At 44.9% G+C, this 18354-nt stretch overlaps 1 pseudogene; it reads left to right on the forward strand.

The window, feature by feature from the left end:
• Positions 1-5855: 5855 nt before the first annotated feature.
• On the forward strand, positions 5856-6893 carry LOC148005143 (heterogeneous nuclear ribonucleoprotein A3 pseudogene; annotated as a pseudogene).
• Positions 6894-18354: the final 11461 nt, after the last annotated feature.

Genomic DNA, 18354 nt, shown 5'->3' on the forward strand with positions numbered 1-18354 from the left:
TTGAAGCAAGGTCATGATTTTGGGGCCTGCTTTGGACTTTATGAGGGAAGAACAAGGCTCTGAGACAGCATTGCCTCTGAGGGTCTTGTAATTGGTCAGAGCTGGGGATGAGACTATACCCTTTTCCTTACTGCTGGCTGCTGTTTCTCCAAGGCCAGGATGAGTGAGAATTGAGAGATCCTGGTGTTGGAGAATCATCTGTGTGGCTACAGGGATAGGGTCTTCTTGACACGCACACTGTATCAGGGCCATTAGCAATCTCCACAGTGTATGAATTACCTGCAGCCTCCTTTATAGCATTGACCCACCCTGGTATTAATGATGCCCTGGTACTTCCTCTGTGGTGGCTGGCATTGCTCTCAGCACTCATGGCCTCTTTCCTCAGTGTGGTATATATTCTTGCCGGCTATAGCAGAACGCTACAGACTGGGTAATGAACAACAGGGATTCATCAGCTTCTGCTCTGGAGACTGGAAGTTCAGGATCAAGAGCCATGTTTGGGATGGCCATTTTCCTGAATCATTACATGGTAGCAGACCTCGTGTGTGTGTGTGTGTGTGTGTGTGTGTGTGTGTGTGTGAGAGAGAGAGAGAGAGAGAGAGAGAGAGAGAGAGAGAGAGAGAGAGAGAAAGAGAGAGAACCCAAACCTTCCTTTCATTGAAATCCAATCTAGAGATTACAAACCCTTTCCTGAGTCTGTACCGCTAATCAATCCACGAGTGCTCTCTGCTTCTCCTGAAGTGTGAAGATCACACTTCTCAACCCGGACAAATTGAGGACAAATGTTGGTGGATTCAGGCAAACAACAGTATGTAGGGATAGCCCATCTTCTCACACATTTTACTGATGGCAGTGGCTGTTGGAAGTGGGATGCTGGGTCTGAGACTCATGTCTGGATTTCCTGTGCAACCAGAGGGCTGAACTTAGGGTGTCAGAAAGTCTAGTGTCCCACAGCATGGCATGAGACACCTGGTTTGGGAGAAGCCCGTGTTACTTACTAGCTGTACCACCTTGAGAAAGGTCCTGGGACCTTGTTTCCCTGGACCACTGAGGTAACGGAGTGAGTTGGAGAACACTTGCGGTGTGCTGGCCCCTCCTGTGCTGTCGGTTTGCTGACTGTGCCCTTTTGAACTGTGTCGATACTACCTTGGAATTCTCTGTGAGCTTTGAAAACAGAAGATGCACACTTTTCACATGTCATGGGGTCCCTGCAGTTTTATAGCTGGTCTGAGTGAGGACAGGTGAGGAGGGGCCAGCAGGGTGAATCTCATGATGGCAAAGTATAGCTGCTGGCTGAGAGGCGGCAAGACTGCTTCAGCATCCAGATCCGGGCAAAACTTCACTGGACAGCCCCAGGACCTGCTTTCTGTTTCTCTCTTCCTCCATACAGGCTCTTTACTCGGTGTTGATCATTAGAGTGGTCAGAACAGGCTCAGTCAGCTCACAGAGCAGCACAGAAATTCCAGCAGTTTGATAAAACATTTATTTCCTTGTTCACATCTCCTCTCCATCCAAGGGATAGGGGAAGAAAGAACAAGTGCTTTTCTCTGTCAGATCACACAGGGTTCTCAGTGATGGAGGCTCTGTGATCTCAGAGCATGGTGTCCCAACCACACTGTTTTGGTGCTACAGTAAGAGAAGAGAACGAAGGAAGAACTCCAAGTGCCCTTTAATGCTCTGCGTTGCAAATGACACACGTCACTTCTACTAGTTGCCTACAGTTGGGACTGGTTCTATGGACCCATTTAACTAGAAGGGTCTCAGTGGGATCTCCTATCCCCTGGAAAGAAGAGAAGCAGCAGATATTGGTGAGCATGGAACGTGTACCATGTGGACCCCAGCTATTCAAAAGCAAATACACGGAGAGGAAATGGGGCTCACATGCTTTCAGCTAGGGAGAGATGTGTAGTTCTGACTTCTGAGTATTGGAGGGTTTCCTGACAAGCCGCTGAAGGCAGAGAGCCTTAGCCAGGTCCCAAATGGACCTCCAGACAGGGCAGGCTCTTCTTAATCTCGGTTGCGGATCTGCTGGAATGGAGTGCAGCCATAGGTTGGTACAGACAAGGGCGGAGCTTAGTCAGTGATGGTGTACAATGATCGCTGGTAAAGGTCAAAGTAAGTGTGATTAGTGTGGTTTTGGTGCACGCCGCTTTGCCGTGAGCAATGTTACATTTGCTTTTATGAGCTTAATCTACCTCAGTCCTTAGGCATCCAGAGTGTTCCCTCACTCTGCCCTCTCTAATTCTACTGTGTTGTCTCTCTCTTCTGTAGAGATGGCCAGGAAGGAGCTAGAGAAAAATCAGGGGATCTTCACTGTCTTCCATTTCTCCTTGTCTAGATCATGTGGTCGATTCAGAAACAGTAAAGCCACTGTCACTTACAAGCTCCTCCCTCCTATAGCAAGGGGAGATAGTGTCCTGCTTTCCCCAGTTTCTGAAGCCCTGCCCTCTGCCCTCAAGCCTCTGGGATTATGGATTACTTGCTTGGAGTGCTTGCCTGCTTGTCTCTTTGCTGACAAGCAGTCACCACCCATTAGCCTCAGAGCAGCCAGCGAATCTGTGAGTTACCTCATCTTGTCCATATTTATATGGCCAAAGCCCATTGCAGACAAAACACCAACAAAAACCTGGGCTTGGGAAGTAAGGCTGCAGAGCAAAGGGATCAGGATTGTTCTCATGGTCCAAAATTTGTGGGTCTTTCTTCTTTTTTTCTGGCAAAAGAGAAAACGAAGTGAGTTTAAAAACAATGTACAGTCCACATTTGATAGCTGCAGAATATGTACGGCCCTCAGCCGCTTCCAACAAATTATTCACCACCTATTTTCGCGCTAGCTAGACGCTGACACCACGTCTCCCGGTAGTGACTCACCCCACCTGGGGCTTTGCCTGGAGCCTCTGAAGGATTCCACACCTGAGCCAGCAACTGTCCCAAGCATGACCTACCTCTGTGCTCAGTTCCATGACTGGCTCTGAAAGTGGGACACTGCCAAGCTTGCTTGGATCGATCCTTCTTTGGAGCAATCTAGCATCGGTGCCACCTGCCCAGGTCTCAGCTCTCACCATGGGCAAGTCTGGACTGAACGTGGTTTCACCCATGGAAGAATCCCATGTCACTGCATTTCATAGGTTCAGAGTCCTATATTTTGGCCCTACTCCTTTTTTTTCACTCTCAGTCTTCCTGAGCAGTGTTTTTTCCTCCCGTGTTCTTGAAGGTTGAATAAATTGGCAGAAAGAGCTCCGGTCATGCAGTCAGAGGTCAACCCATCCCAGGGTCCCTGCTGAGTTCCTTCCCTCAGTCCCCGAATCTCCTTAGCACTTGGTTTTTATCTTTGCAAACCAGGGTGATCTTCTCACATAACACTGCATCTATCTACAAATAGATAAATTTAAAACTACTCTTAAAGTTTTCCCTTTTATTTTCCTATTATTATTGATTATTGATTACTTATTTAATCTATTGAAAATAGACTCTCTTCTCATACAATATATCCTGATTTTAGTTTACTCTCCTTATTTTTCCCAGTTTTTCCCTACCACCCATCCCTTCTCGATCCACTTTCTTTCTGTCTCTCGTTAGAAGAGAACAAGTTTCTAAGAAATGACAACCAAATATGACAAAATAAAATATAACAAGATAGAACGGAAACCATCATATCAGAGTTGGAGAGGATGGGACCTTAGTTTCATTTCCTGTTCCTGTCATAAAATAGCTTGACAAAAGCACCTTGAAGGAAAGAGGGTTTGTTTGGTTCATGATTCAAGGTTACCGTCTATCACTGTGGGAAAGAAAATGGCAAGAACTTGAGGTAGCTACATACCGTAGCCACAGTCGCATGCAGAGGGCAGAGAATCAATGCATGCATTCTTACTAATGCTCAGCCTGGTTTCTCAGCTCCATATATAGTCTAGGATATTTTAGTAGGGAATGGTGCCGCCTACAGTGGTTGGATTGTCCAACATCAATTAACCTCATCAAGGTACTTCCCATTCCGTGACAAACATAGAGGTCACCCTGATCTAGACAATTTCTCATTGAGACTCTCTCCACAGTGTGTGAAATTGAAAATATAAAGTACCTAACCATCACAGGTGTGTCAGGGAGAACATTGCTAATGCGTTGCCTACTTGACTCCATAGTCCACTCTGCCAGTACTTCTTAAAGGGCTCTGTTGTCTGCATCAAGCATAGTCTGAAGAAGCACCAAGGAAGCTTACCTCTAAGAAAATGACCATTGTTGGGATTTTGATGATCCCATCCAGATCTCAAAAAATCCCAGCATAAAACCAAGAAGATGACAGAATGTTTGCCCATATGATGTAAGAAGGAAGGCAGAGGGATGGATAGCATCTTCATGGAATAGCTTCTTTCTCCTGTGCAATTCAAAGCACTGTTTGTTGACTAGTACTTGGCTTCTTATGTTCCCTGGCACTTGATAGCCATGCAGTTTATTCAGGCCTTCACAGGGCACACCTTCTTTGGGTCACCTTTCCACTCACCAGAGGTAACCATGGGAACTAGAAGGGCCTTGGTTCTCAATGACCTCATGACAAAACCACATTGAGGGTGAATTAGCAAGGCCTTCCACCTCTTTGCAGAGATCTTAAGCTTCCATCCAGGAATGGCTAACAAGAGACGGAAGATTGCAAGGAGAAGATACCGGCATGAGGTATACAGCAAGGCATGGTAGTTATCTTCAAATTCTAGGCTTATCAGACAGTGACCATTGTCCAGTTGGTTTATAGAAACTGATTAATAGGCATTTGTAGAGATAATTGAAGGGTTAGTGGGGGGAAAACAGGAAAGCAGATGCCTATACAATGGAAGACCATTGCCGAATGGTAGCAATTTACAAATCCTGCTTAGTGACAATATTGGCTTGGTGCCCCTGGTTTCTGCTACCCAAGGACTGATGACACTAGAATGTCCTTCTGTGCCCACTTCATTCTTTAACCTTATCACATACCCCTCTCCAACCCTGGCACAGAGGTTTCAGACCATTGAGAGCAAAGACACCCCACTTTTGTTCTGATGGTTTCCGCGGGCAAAACAACTTTCTTTGTTTCAGGAAAGTTACCTTCCTCCTTCCCAGTGAGCCTGCGGTGTTGGTTGGGGGGGCTTGCGGGGGGATCAGTCTGGGGAAATCTCCGCTGTTAATGGTGTGGAGACCGATTGGACAGAGATGTGTGCATCCTGGGAGGCCCGGCCTGGAATGCTTCACTTGCAGGCACCAATTTCAGGTGGCCCCCTGCGGGTAGCCTAGTTTCCTCAGTGGGTCAGTGCTGTGGAGCTTGCCTTGTGGGGTTCACAGTGAGAGTGAGTTTCCATTTCTGGGTTGGGGAGGGAAACCAGGTATTTTTAGCTTGACTTATCCTGGATGGAGAGTTGCAGCTAAGGTTTTTTTTTTTTTTTTTTGGATGGGGAATGGATGAAAGTCACACTTGGTCTACAGAAAGGACCCCATAAAAACACCAAGACACTTAGTGTGTGATGCGGAGGGTGTGAGTCTGCTTAACATCTTTCACTCTCGGTAGGTACTCTAGTGGACTTGCAAACACTTGGGTCTTGGAAGGACTTTGAAACCAGTCCCTTTCATCCCTCTCCACCAGAGACATTGCTAGTCTGATCTCTGTTAGAGATCCATCCATTGTTAGGGTCTGACTTGGAGTTATAACCCTTTGAGCTAGCTAGCTCCGAGCTCAGAAACATCTTATAACTTGAAATGTGGTGTACGTTCGGTATTATGATACCCCTAAGACCCTCTGAGAGCTTGTACAGTCCCAGGTCCCCACTGCCCAGGGGATTACTTCAAGACCTACCAACAGCCCATATTAAACTCGAGTTGGAAGAGGTGAGTCTGGTCTCAAAATGGAGGGCCACGATCCAAAGGAACCAGAGCAGCTGAGGAAGCTGTTTATTGGTGGTCTGAGCTTTGAAACCACAGATGGTAGCTTAAGAGAACATTTTGAGAAATGGGGTACACTTACAGACTGTGTGGTAATGAGAGATCCTCAAAGAAAATGTTCCAGAGGCTTTAGTTTTGTGACCTACTCTTGTGTCGAAGAGGTGGGTGCTGTAATGTGTGCTCGGCCACACAAGGTTGTTGGATGTGTGGTGGAACCAAAGAGAGCTGTTTCTAGAGAGGATTCTATAATACCTGGTGCCCATTTAATGGTGGAGAAAATTTTTGTTGGTGGCATTAAAGAAGATACAGAAGAATATAATCTGAGAGACTACTTTGAAAAGTATGGCAAGATTGAAACCATAGAAGTTATGGAAGACAGGCAAAGTGGGAAAAAGAGAGGCTTTGCTTTTGTAACTTTTGATAATCATGACACAGTTGATAAATTGTTGTTCAGAAATACCACACTGTTAATGGGCACAATTGTGAAGTGAAAGAGTAACATTCTAAACAAGAGATGCCATCTGCTGGATCACAGAGAGGACATGGAGGTGGATCTGGCAACTTTATGGGACGTGGAGGAAACTTTGGTGGAAGAGGAGGCTATGGTGGTGGAGGTGGTGGCAGCAGAGGCAGTTATGGAGGGGGCGATGGTGGATTTAATGGATTTGGAGGTGATGCTGGCAGCATGGTGGTCGTCGAGGTTACAGTAGAGGAGGTTATGGAGGTGGTGGACCAGGATATGGAAACCAAGATGGTGGATCTGGTGGTGGTGGAGGAAGACATGATGGTTACAATGAAGGAGGAAATTTTGGTGGAGGTAACTATGGTGGTGGTGGGAACTATAATGACTTTGGCAATTATAGTGGACAGCAGCAATCTAATTATGGACCCATGAAGGGGGCAGTTTCGGAGGAAGAAGCTCAGGCAGTCCCTATGGTGGTGGCTATGGATCTGGAGGTAGAAGTGGTGGATATGGTAGAAGATGGTTTTAAAATAAAACAGAAACAAACAGCTACAGTTCTTAGCAGTAGAGAGAGCGAGGAGTTGTCAGGAAAGCTGCAGGTTACTTTGAGACAATCATCCTAAAGGCATTAGAGGAACTGTAAAAATCTGCCACAGAAGGAATGGTGATCCATAGTCAGAAAAGTCACTGCAGCTTAGACGGGAAGCCCTTCTTGTTCAAGGTTGTCACAGCCACAGTTTGCAAAAATGCAACCATTGACTAATGCAAGTAGTGTCAAGTAGATGTACATCCTGAGGTCTTATCTGTTGTAGCTTTGCCTTTTTCTTTTTCTTCTCATTACATCATGTATATTGCCCTGTAAATTGTGGTAGTGGTACCAGGAATAAAAAATTAAGGAATTTTTAACTAAAAAAAAAAAAAAAAAAGGACCTACAAACAGCAGAGATCCTTCCTAGGCGCCCCACCCTTAGCCATACCTGTGCACGATGCTGTGAAACAGATAGTCCTGACCCCTTCTCAGGGAGGCCCACCATGACGGTAAATAAAGAGGAGTCTCCCATTGATGTTGTTGTCTTGACAGGGACAGGGAAGGTCAAGTAGGTTTGGATTTCTGGCAATTAGGAGTCTCTCTGCAATCCCTGGAATGTTGGGTACCACAGGAACCACAGTACTCAGCAAGACACGGCCAGCCTCTGGAATGACCATTCATTCGAGGCCAGAATTCCAAAGAAGCAGCAAGGCAATGGGTCTAGAAGCAGCCAAGTCTGTGCACCGAGGTAGAAGAAGATAGGAGTAAAGGCGGCAGGGTGGGTATTTATCAAGCTCCCATTCATGGTGGATTCTTTTATGTAGTGTCTCATTTGATTCTCATTTCACCACAGAATTTTTATTTTACCAGTAAGATTTCTAGTCCTAGTCTTTCAAGATTTTTAGTGCAGTGGACTTTGGGCTAGAGTGAAGGCTGCTAGTTGCCTGAGGTATATTCTTTGTTGCTGGACTGCTGAGCATGAATTGGAGAGGTCTTCTTTTCTCTGGACCTTCATTTCCCACTTGAAAAATGAGGTATTGGATTCCACGCCTCCTAGAGCATTTTTTTTTCAGTTTACCCGCCACCCCCAGGGTGCTCCTTCAAGTGACTATAGCTGGGTGATGGTGATCAGGGAAGCAGCAAGCCCTCCTCCCCCTTTTCTGGACAGTGACATACTCTAGAATTCACTGGTTTGTGTGTTGGGGAACAGTGACTGGGGGTGGCTTTTTGTGCTTTAATTATTGGCATGTTTTCCAATTAGAAAATGCAAACATCTTCCATGTTGACATGATGCCCCCTCCCTAAGAGAGGTTTCTTTCAGGGATGTCCAACCCTTCAGTGTTCATATTGGGTCTTCTGGGTTTACTGTGTGGGGCACAGACAAAATTCTCGAGAGCCCTGGAGTATCCCTTGCATCATCCACATTACATCCCCAAGATAGTCACTGAGTTGACTGGGAGTGTGCTAGGCTGGTCATCTGTGGAGAGGTGTTCCTAGCCAGAACAGAAGACTCATTGCTCTATTCAAAAGGTAGATAATGGGATCTGATGAATTGACAGAAAAAAGACATTATTCTGAGGGTACTTTGGTTGGAAAATGTGTCTTGGTGCTAGGCTCTGCTGGTTTCTGTCTTTGCTGACTTTCTAAGAGTGTCTGAAGAATTCCTATTAGGAAGGACTTTGGGCTAGAGTGAAGGCTGCTAGTTGCCTGAGGTATATTCTTTGTTGCTGGACTGCTGAGCATGAATTGGAGAGGTCTTCTTTTCTCTGGACCTTCATTTCCCACTTGAAAAATGAGGTATTGGATTCCACGCCTCCTAGAGCATTTTTTTTTCAGTTTACCCGCCACCCCCAGGGTGCTCCTTCAAGTGACTATAGCTGGGTGATGGTGATCAGGGAAGCAGCAAGCCCTCCTCCCCCTTTTCTGGACAGTGACATACTCTAGAATTCACTGGTTTGTGTGTTGGGGAACAGTGACTGGGGGTGGCTTTTTGTGCTTTAATTATTGGCATGTTTTCCAATTAGAAAATGCAAACATCTTCCATGTTGACATGATGCCCCCTCCCTAAGAGAGGTTTCTTTCAGGGATGTCCAACACTTCAGTGTTCATATTGGGTCTTCTGGGTTTACTGTGTGGGGCACAGACAAAATTCTCGAGAGCCCTGGAGTATCCCTTGCATCATCCACATTACATCCCCAAGATAGTCACTGAGTTGACTGGGAGTGTGCTAGGCTGGTCATCTGTGGAGAGGTGTTCCTAGCCAGAACAGAAGACTCATTGCTCTATTCAAAAGGTAGATAATGGGATCTGATGAATTGACAGAAAAAAGACATTATTCTGAGGGTACTTTGGTTGGAAAATGTGTCTTGGTGCTAGGCTCTGCTGGTTTCTGTCTTTGCTGACTTTCTAAGAGTGTCTGAAGAATTCCTATTAGGAAGGAGACTGTCAATCATTTGGCCCCGACCCTACTTTTGTTTCACAGAGTTAATCATATAATAGTCACTCACAGGTGGAAATTTCTGGGGCCTTCAAAAGGCTTTGCACCATCTCTGTGTATCCAAAGGCTTTGACTTCATGGCACATGTCTGATCTCTGTCTGTCTGTGTCTCTGTCTGTCTGTGTCTCTGTCTGTCTGTGTCTCTGTCTGTCTGTGTCTCTGTCTGTCTCTGTCTCTGTCTGTCTCTATCTCTGTCTCTGTCTCTCTCTCTCTCTCTCTCTCTCTCACACACACACACACACACACACACACACACACACACACACACACACACAGGTGCATATGTGCCAGCTTCAAACTCTTTCACAGTGCAGGTTGTCTGTGAGCTCAGACTGTCCTCTGCATACAGATGGGCCACAGTGAGCATGCACCATTGTTCTCACTCTGTATCCATACGAGGGAATAGAAAAGACATTAATTCTTAGCATAAATGCTTTTTTTATGATGATAAATCCTAAGAGAAAGTGTGTGTGTGTGTGTAAGTGACACACATAAACAGGCTGTCTACATTGTCATCTGTACCTTTGGTCACACACGTGTGTCCATCACTCCTGAGCTGAGTGTGAGGATTCCATTTGGATTTTGACTGAAAATGTTACATGTCACCACATCCATCATGTGCAATCCTCTGTGGGAGATCGAACCAAGCACAAAGAGCTCTGTGGAGGGGGTGGTGCATATGATGCTGTTCCAGGATGTCTCTCCTGGCTTCTAGCCAGCCCAGAATTGAAGGGAAAGGCCCTCACCCATTGGCTATTCAATATGTCTAAAAGGGCACCAGTTTGATGAATGTTTAGTAAATCAAGACCATGTGGCCAGTCCCCTCCCCACCCTGAGATGCTCCCACTTTAAGCAATTGCAGGGTGGGAAACACTGTTGGCAATCATCCCGAAGCATCTCTGACTTCTCTTTTCTCCTTGTTCTTCATTTCTCACATCTGAGGAAGGCAGACAGTTCAATTTCAACTGTGGTTTCCTGACTCCCAGCGCAAGAACATCTCTTTCCATTACCTGGAAGTGGAGTTATCCCTGGAGTGAGAGCTGGAAGAGTTAGTCTCATGAGGATTGGGCCACAGGTCAGGGAAAAAAGGATTGTGTTTTAAAAATTTTACCTTTTTTAAACATACATGTGTGGGTGTGGGTATGTCATGGTGTGTGGGGAAGCCAGGGTACAACTTCTAGGAGCTGGTTCTTTTCTTCTGCTCTGTGGGTTCTGGGGATCGAACTTGGGGATTCAGGCTTGGTAGCAAGTATTGTTAATCACTGAGATATCTTTCTAGCCCCTAGGAGGGTATTTTATGCTTGCAGTGGTTCTGATGATGTGGGCCTTGGAAAGAGCTCCCGAAGTTCAGAGAAGCAGGAAGACAAACTCAGCTTTTGCCTACCTACCAGCTGCCCACCAGCTGCCTACCATTTACCCACCAGCTGCCTACCAGCTACCCAGCAGCTGCCCAACAGCTGCCTACCAGCTCAGCCCACCAGCTCAGCCCACTAGCTGCCCACCAGCTGCCTACCAGCTGCCCACCAGCTCAGCCCATCAGTATAGGATTCTGAGCCAGAGCCATCTACTTCCAAACTGGGGTTCCTTTTATTGAACAGTCTGAAATGTGATCCAGTGTTGGGTCAAGTTTAGTTCAAAAAGCATCAATCCTAAGGAATAAGAGGAAAACCAGACTATAGAATCAAGCAAGAGATTTCTGCGATGATGAAAGTAAGACAAATAGGCCTTTTATGCTTGCTTGTTTGTTTTTAGATCAGGTCTCTAAATTTGGCCCCAGCTGTCCTGGAACTCACTATGTCCAGGCTGGTCTTGAACTCACAGAGATCCTCCTGCCTCTCCCTCTTTGTGCTAATATTAAAGGCATGTGTCATACACCCATAATCTTAATTATTAATTGATAAAAGTACAATGCACTGTGAAAGGAATAGACATACTAAAACATGAAAAAAAACTGTAGAATTTTGGTTCTAGAGGTTGGAGTGTGTATGAGTCTGAAAGCATATGATTCAAACCTGGAGGATCAAAACCACATTTTAACCACCTAGCATGTTGATTTTCTTCACTGGGGAGGAAGGCTGCAGTGGTGTAAGGGCCCTGTTCTATGCCAGCTCACATCACTGTGACTCTTGGAATCTGGTGCTCATGTGGGGCCATGATTGCTAGCACACAGATCTTGCCTTTGGCTAATTATCTGGGAGTACAGTCAAACTTGACAGTGAAGGGATAGCATCACGAAAGTACAAACATGCTTGACCTTTTCTACATTGTACCCAGTTCACTAACAAAGGAAGTGGACAAACAAGGGCAGCATTGTAGACTCCTGGGTTTGAGTTCAAACCCTGCAAGTTCTTTTCCATTGATCACTAAAGAATTTCTTTTCCTCCCCAGGGTGCATCTTCCTTGTTCCCTACTTGAACACCTAGGTCAAGATCCTTTGGTTTGTCTCTCCAGTCTGCCTTCCCCTGTTTTCCTGAGCTGCACATTTTAAGGACATGGCTTCTCTGTGTAAATCTAGTGGTCCTGGAGGAGATTGTCAAAGCTAGCTATGTATGAACCAGAGAGTGAGCTGGTGAGCAAACCATCCACAAGTGTTCCTTCATTGTTCCTGCCACATTTCCTTGTTCCTGAGTTCCCTACCCAGAGGTGATGCTGCATGGACTCAATCCTGGCTTTGGGTTCCTGCCATGAGTTCTTGCCCTGTCTTCTTTCAATAATGGACTGTGACCTAGAAGTGCAAGCCAAATACACCTTTTCCTCCCTAAGTTGCTTTTGGTCACAGCATTTTACCATAGCAACAGAAAGGAAACTAGAACAGCAGCCAAGGCTCTCTCCAATGGTGTAAGGGAATTCTAAGAAATGATCGGGAGAGACTTTAAGGTCCTGTGAGTCCTTGATCAATGTGATCGGATCTCTGACCTTGCCTGGTGAGGCCAGAGGGGACACTGAGCTCAGACCAATTTAGCTTAAGCAGAGAGGGAACCGATCATGATTCTTCCCTGAGAGGGCAGAGATTGAGACAGTTGCAGGCTTGACTTTGCAGAGGACTCTGCTTAGTCACTGTTACAGAGACCCAGCGTCTCCTTGTCTGTCTGTACTAGTTACTTTGCTGTTGGTGTGATAAAAACACCATGGCCGAGGGCAACTCAAAGAAGAGAGGTTTATTTTGGCTTATGGATAGAGAGTCCACTATGGTATGGAGGCATCGCAGCCGGAGTAGCATGCTGCAGATGCACGTCTTCAAATGCAAGTACAAAGCAGAGCGCAAGAACTAGAAACATACACAGCTTTAAATCCCCCAAACCTATCTTAGGCGGGAGCCTCTATTAGGGACTTAAAGGGCTAACATTCACTCAGATTTGAGTCTGGCAGGACATAGCAGCAGTCTCTTTCCTAGATTCCTTAGTCCATGTCTTACTGCATCACTGACTTGGACTCGGTCTCATCTCCGTCTCCAAATGATAGTTTTCATCACAGTAAGGAGACCAAGACTATGATGATGTAATTGGTTTAGACTCAAATTATAGGCTCCAGTTGTCAGTACGGAGTGAAGCCCCACCAGCACTCAGGATCAAAGAAAGATAGGGGAGGACCCAATATCAGAAGGCTCAGTCAATGCCAGGTGGCAGGAGTCACCGGTGTCTCAACTGCTGACCTTTGGTACCCAGTCCAGTGTCTGCAACTCAGGACTGTCCTTGTGTTTGCTAGCCATCATTATGGGCACTGTAACTGTGATGAAGTGATTAAAACCTGGCTCATATATGAAAAACAATGACCGCCAAAGAATGCCAAAGCCACTGCCGGTGATCGACACGTAGGGAAACTCAAGTGGGTTAAGAAAATGAGTATTTGCAGAGATTTTGGCCAACTCCTGAGATGGGATGTTTAAGTCAGCAGAAGCTGTGTGAAGAGTATAAATGCACTCATCCTGCCGTCTGTATGGAGACAGGGTGAGGCATTTCCTAGGACGATTTCCATAACTTCTCTAACTGGTTCAAAAGGGCTCAGTGGAAGAGAGCTAATAGGAAGATAGAAATAAACCCAATGGTTACAAGAAAGCCAGCCTCCAGTTACAAATGACCATAACTTTGACTTTGTTAGGTTCATAAAACACTTAAGAATGCATCTTTGGTGGAAGCTGAGGGTCTATCGTCCCTGCCGAAGCAACCTGGTTGTCACACAGGAGTATACTGGACTGCTATTGTTCCATCCCTACCACTCATCTCACAGTTCAGCCTTCATCTGGGGGATTCCTCCTTCCCCAGCCTTAGTTCTGTGAATTTAGTTCTATGCTTCAGCTGGAGCTGGTAGCTGACTTTCAGACCAACCACCTTTAGGCTCTCAGAGTGAACATGTGGTGAAGAAAGGCTTGGCTTGCTTATTCAATTTTGCTGGCCCCTGGGGTGGGTTCAAGATGGATGAATGGGTCAAGAGAGGGAATCAAAAGCAGTCTTGAGATTTCTTCTGGAAATATCAGGGTGGTAGGCTGGTAGGCTGATAACTAAGAGCCACTGGTAACTACATTGCTAGTTCAAACAGTGCTTGAGAGTGGGGACAACAGAGAATCTAATAGAACCAAGATTCAGTGGGAATATAGTTCTGACAACAACATTTGAATGGTTTAATACAGGCTTTGCCTGAATACAGGCGTAGGATTCTTAGTTTGTTGCAATGATGTTTGTGTGGACTAGTGGTTTCTCTGCTTCTTGTACCACCTCCTCCTTGTCTTCCTCCTTCTCCTTGTCCTTCTTGTTTACTTTCTCTTCTCTGCTACACTCAGAGGCTTCTGGAAGACTTCATGGAGAAAATAATGCCACCACACAAGTGATCAGCATTACTCTACTTGGCTTGGAATGAGTTGTTGGTAATGAAAAATGACAAGAATCAGTTTGTGCTGGGTCCTATTAAAAACCTGTTAAGAAAATGGTGGTCTTTAGTCAAAGACTAAAGACAAACCCTGGAGTGTTATGATGATTAATACCAATTACCAACATGACAGGGCCAGGAATCACTTAGGAGACTATTCTCTGGGCACACCTATGAGGGATAACATAGGTCTAGTTGGCTGTGGGATTACCTTGTGGGATTATCTTAATCAAGTTAATTGAGGGGGAAAGATATGCCCACTGTGGGTAGAACTATTCTCTAGGTTGGTCTGGGACCTTCGCAAGGCAAGAAAACTCACTTTCTGCTTGTGAATATGGTATGGTATGATCAGCTGCTTCAAGCTCTTGCTATCTTGGTTTTTTGCCATGCTGAACTGTAAGGCAGAGTAAATATTTTTCTCCCCTAATCTTCTTCTGTCAGAGTATTTTATCGCAGCAACATATAACACTAAGACCGATATAGAAATTCAATAGAGTGGAGAGGAGGTGAGGATTGTTATCAAACTTATGGTCAAGGAAGTAGATCTGGCTAGGTTGCACTTGGAGACATTGAAGTCTCTTAACAACTCAGATTGGTAGAGATCATTGCTAGACAGTTGTTGAAATCTTTGAGGAATGAGAAGAATATCCAGAAGGTTGGTAGGTGTAATAGTGAATGGGAGTGAAAAATGGGTAGTATTTCTTGAAGGTATGTGTCTCAAAGAGCCAGGATGAATACAAATGAGGTAAAAAAATGGATCTGAAAAGGAGACAAAGCCAAGGATGATGCCAATAACATTTTCTGTTCTCAGCTTTGTGTTCAGAAGGCAGCAGGTGGAGCACTGTTCTCGGGCCTAGGGAACCATGTTCTCTGTGACTGTTCCCAGATGATCATGGCCCCGGGACTAGACACAATTCTTGGATAGCAAGTCTCGCCAAGTGTGGTCAGCCCTTTGAACATTTGCCATGGATATGCTGTTCCCAGCACCTGCCTGACATCTCTTCTGTGCTTGAGCCAATAGCCAGGGCCCCAGAAATCTCTGCACAATGTTACTACATGTTTGATGTCCCTGAAAAAAAGAGGGAACACATAATCATGATTTAAAAATAAACAGCAGAAGACAAAGTATTTTGGTTCTTGGCTCTACCCGCTGCTGGTGAAGTCATCTCTTCGAGTGGGCTCTGGCCACGGTGCACTTGGAGGCCGTTGAGGTTTGGCAGTCATTGGGCTTGGTCTTTAGAGGGCTGGGCCTACTCACAGATGACAACCTCCATTTGCTAAAGTCATGATAAGGCTAGGACAAGACCTTGAGCTGGCAGTGCCCTGTTCTGGGCTTTCCCCTTGCTGTCCTGACTACTTCTGCCTTTCTGTCATTTTTGCCTTTTTAGAGTAGTACAGAGAAACCCTGCCATCAACCAGGGAGACAGGTCAATGGTTTTTGCCATTGAATACAGGCCCAACCTATTCCAGGTGCTTGGCGGCCATAAGGTTTATTCAAACAAATGGAAGATGGCAGAGGGCCAAATCTCAGTGCTAAAACTAAGCCTGTGGATCCATCTGGATACAGATTACCTTTCAAAGGCAGAGGCTTTAGGAAGGGAGTTACTGTGCAAGTGGCTTCGATCATGGCTCAGTGAGAGCTTTTGGGCCAAATGGAAGAGGCTGAGAAGGGGAAAAGTATAGATATTGAAGGTACAGGGTCATGGAAGACATCTAGTCAATGTCTGATTGTCCTCAGAGTTTAGCTCAGTGCTCATGGAGGAAGGCTGCATTGCACACAGGTTATGTAGGAGTACACAGGTCTGACTTAAGAATATCCAATTATTTAATTGCAAGAAACCCTCTATAGATTACTGATATGAAAATTTTATTTAATAAGCCCTCTGTTTTATAAAAATACTATTAAATTTTGAAGCCAGGTGACGAACTTGGAATGATCTTTGTAACATTTGTGACAGAATTAATATGCCAGAATACATTAGGCCTTTGTAAGACACAAGGAGAGAGAGAGAGAGAGAGAGAGAGAGAGAGAGAGAGAGAGAGAGAGAGAGAGAGAGAGAGAGAGGGGAGGGGGGAGAACCTGGAAGATGCATCAATGATAAAGAGCACTTGCTGCTCTTGCAGAGGATGCAGGTTCAATTCCCAGCATCGGCGTGGTGGCTCATCACTATCTGTAACCCCAGTTCTGGAGAATTTTACATCTTCTTCTGGCCTCAGTGGATATTGCCTGCACATACACATATGCGGACAAAACAGTCACACACATCAAATAAAAACAATAAATCATTTTAGAAAAGACAGAGAAAACCAATCCTACACAGACTGTTGGACAAATCAAACAGTTAATTTTTAGAAAGAAAGCAAGAGAAACCCAACGTGGCTATAAGCACAGGAAGAGATATAAGAGATTAATTCATTAATTAAGAAATTTGCTAATTGAAAAGTGAGGAATCCTAGTTTACCAGGCGAACAGATTGGGTTGAAGGGAAATACTGTTATTAGTAAGGTCTTGAGGGAACTTCTTTGTTAATAAATCAGTGAAAGCTGTTTGTGGGAATTCTGACCCGAAAATAAAATGCCACAGGCTTTGGCCTGCCAATTCTAATTTCTGCTTAATGAAAACCTGAAGAAACTCCCTTAATGGTCCTTATTAACATATTGTCTAATTTATGGATCCTACTATAAAGGAAAATTAGGAAATCATTAAGGATGATAAATTACCTTCTAATCTACTGGAAAGTAGAGACCTATATGATGATGTCCTTTTGAAAACTTGAAACAAACCCATGGAGACCTTGTAATTGCTCTTTTCTAGATTCAGCTTGCCACACTGTGGGCTCATCCCTCAGTTCAGAAGCTTCTCTCTGTGTAGCCAACTAGCAGTATTTAAAGCAGTGGTTCTCATCCTTCCTAATGCTGCCACCCTTTAATACAGTTCCTCATGTCTTGATGACCTCAACTATAAAATTATTTTGTTGCTGCTTCATAATTGCAAATTTGCTATTGTCCTGAATCATAATGTAAATATCTGATATGCAGGACCTCCAAATGTTTGATATGGGACCTCCAAAGGGGTCTCAACCCACAAGTTGAGAATTGTTGTCCTACAGTGTGTTTTCAGAGAGAATTCTACGCTACCCAAGGTAAGCAGGATCTATAATGGGAGAACTTCAGTGTAGAAGATGCAGGCCTGACCTCATGGTGTAGCTTTGTCCACCTACCATGGGAGCAAGTACTGAGTGCTTATCTCATGTTTTCTATTCTGGTCAATTTGGAAACCAAGCTATGCTGGTTAGTGTTTGTTAACTTGACCCAAACTAGAATAACTTGGCAAGGGGAACCTCAACTGAGAAAATACCTCAGTTTTTCCATTGCATTGGCCTGTAGAGAAGTCTGTGGGAGAATTTTCTTGATTATTGATTCACGTGGGGAGGCCCAGCCCACTGTGAGCAATGGCACCTATGAGTCTGGGTTGTACAAGAAAGCAGGCCAGTAAGTCTTGTTCTTCTATGGCTTTTGCTTCAGTTCCTGCCTTCAGTGTCCTGCCCCAACTTAGCAAAATAAACCCTTTCCTAAATTGCTTTTGGTCAGTGTTTTATGATAGTGAAAGGAAAGGTATTAGGATGTAAGTGTTGCAAGAAAACGCAAGATACTATTGAGTATTGAGTAATGAGGATTAGGTTAAGGTTAGGGGTGCCTGTGGAGTCAACTATGGAGAAGTCTCACTCTGTCTCAGAAGTACTGAGAATACAAGGCTGAGTCCACCTCCTTGGCTTTCAACTCCAGCTGCACCACTGACTAGCCATGGGGTCTTGGTAAGTCACTTTTCTTTCTTTAGCTGGGTATTGTCACCCATAAAATATGGGGAACATAGCCACTAACTCTTTCTTGACTGAATGAACTCTTACATGAAAATACTTCCATGCCCTCGTTTGCCTAGGACAGTTATGGTTTTGGGCCATGGTTCACCATAATTAATGATGCCTTTTGGTCTCAGATAAAGCCCAAGTTTGAACACTAAATGACATGATCACCCAGTTCACAGGCTCTTTGAAACCACCATCTTCAGACTGCTGTGAATTTCTACTGGGATCTAAAGAG

Source organism: Rattus norvegicus, chromosome 6 (genome assembly GCF_021556685.1).
Source record: "Rattus norvegicus strain SHRSP/BbbUtx chromosome 6, alternate assembly SHRSP_T2T, whole genome shotgun sequence".
Taxonomy (NCBI): Eukaryota; Metazoa; Chordata; class Mammalia; order Rodentia; family Muridae; genus Rattus; species Rattus norvegicus.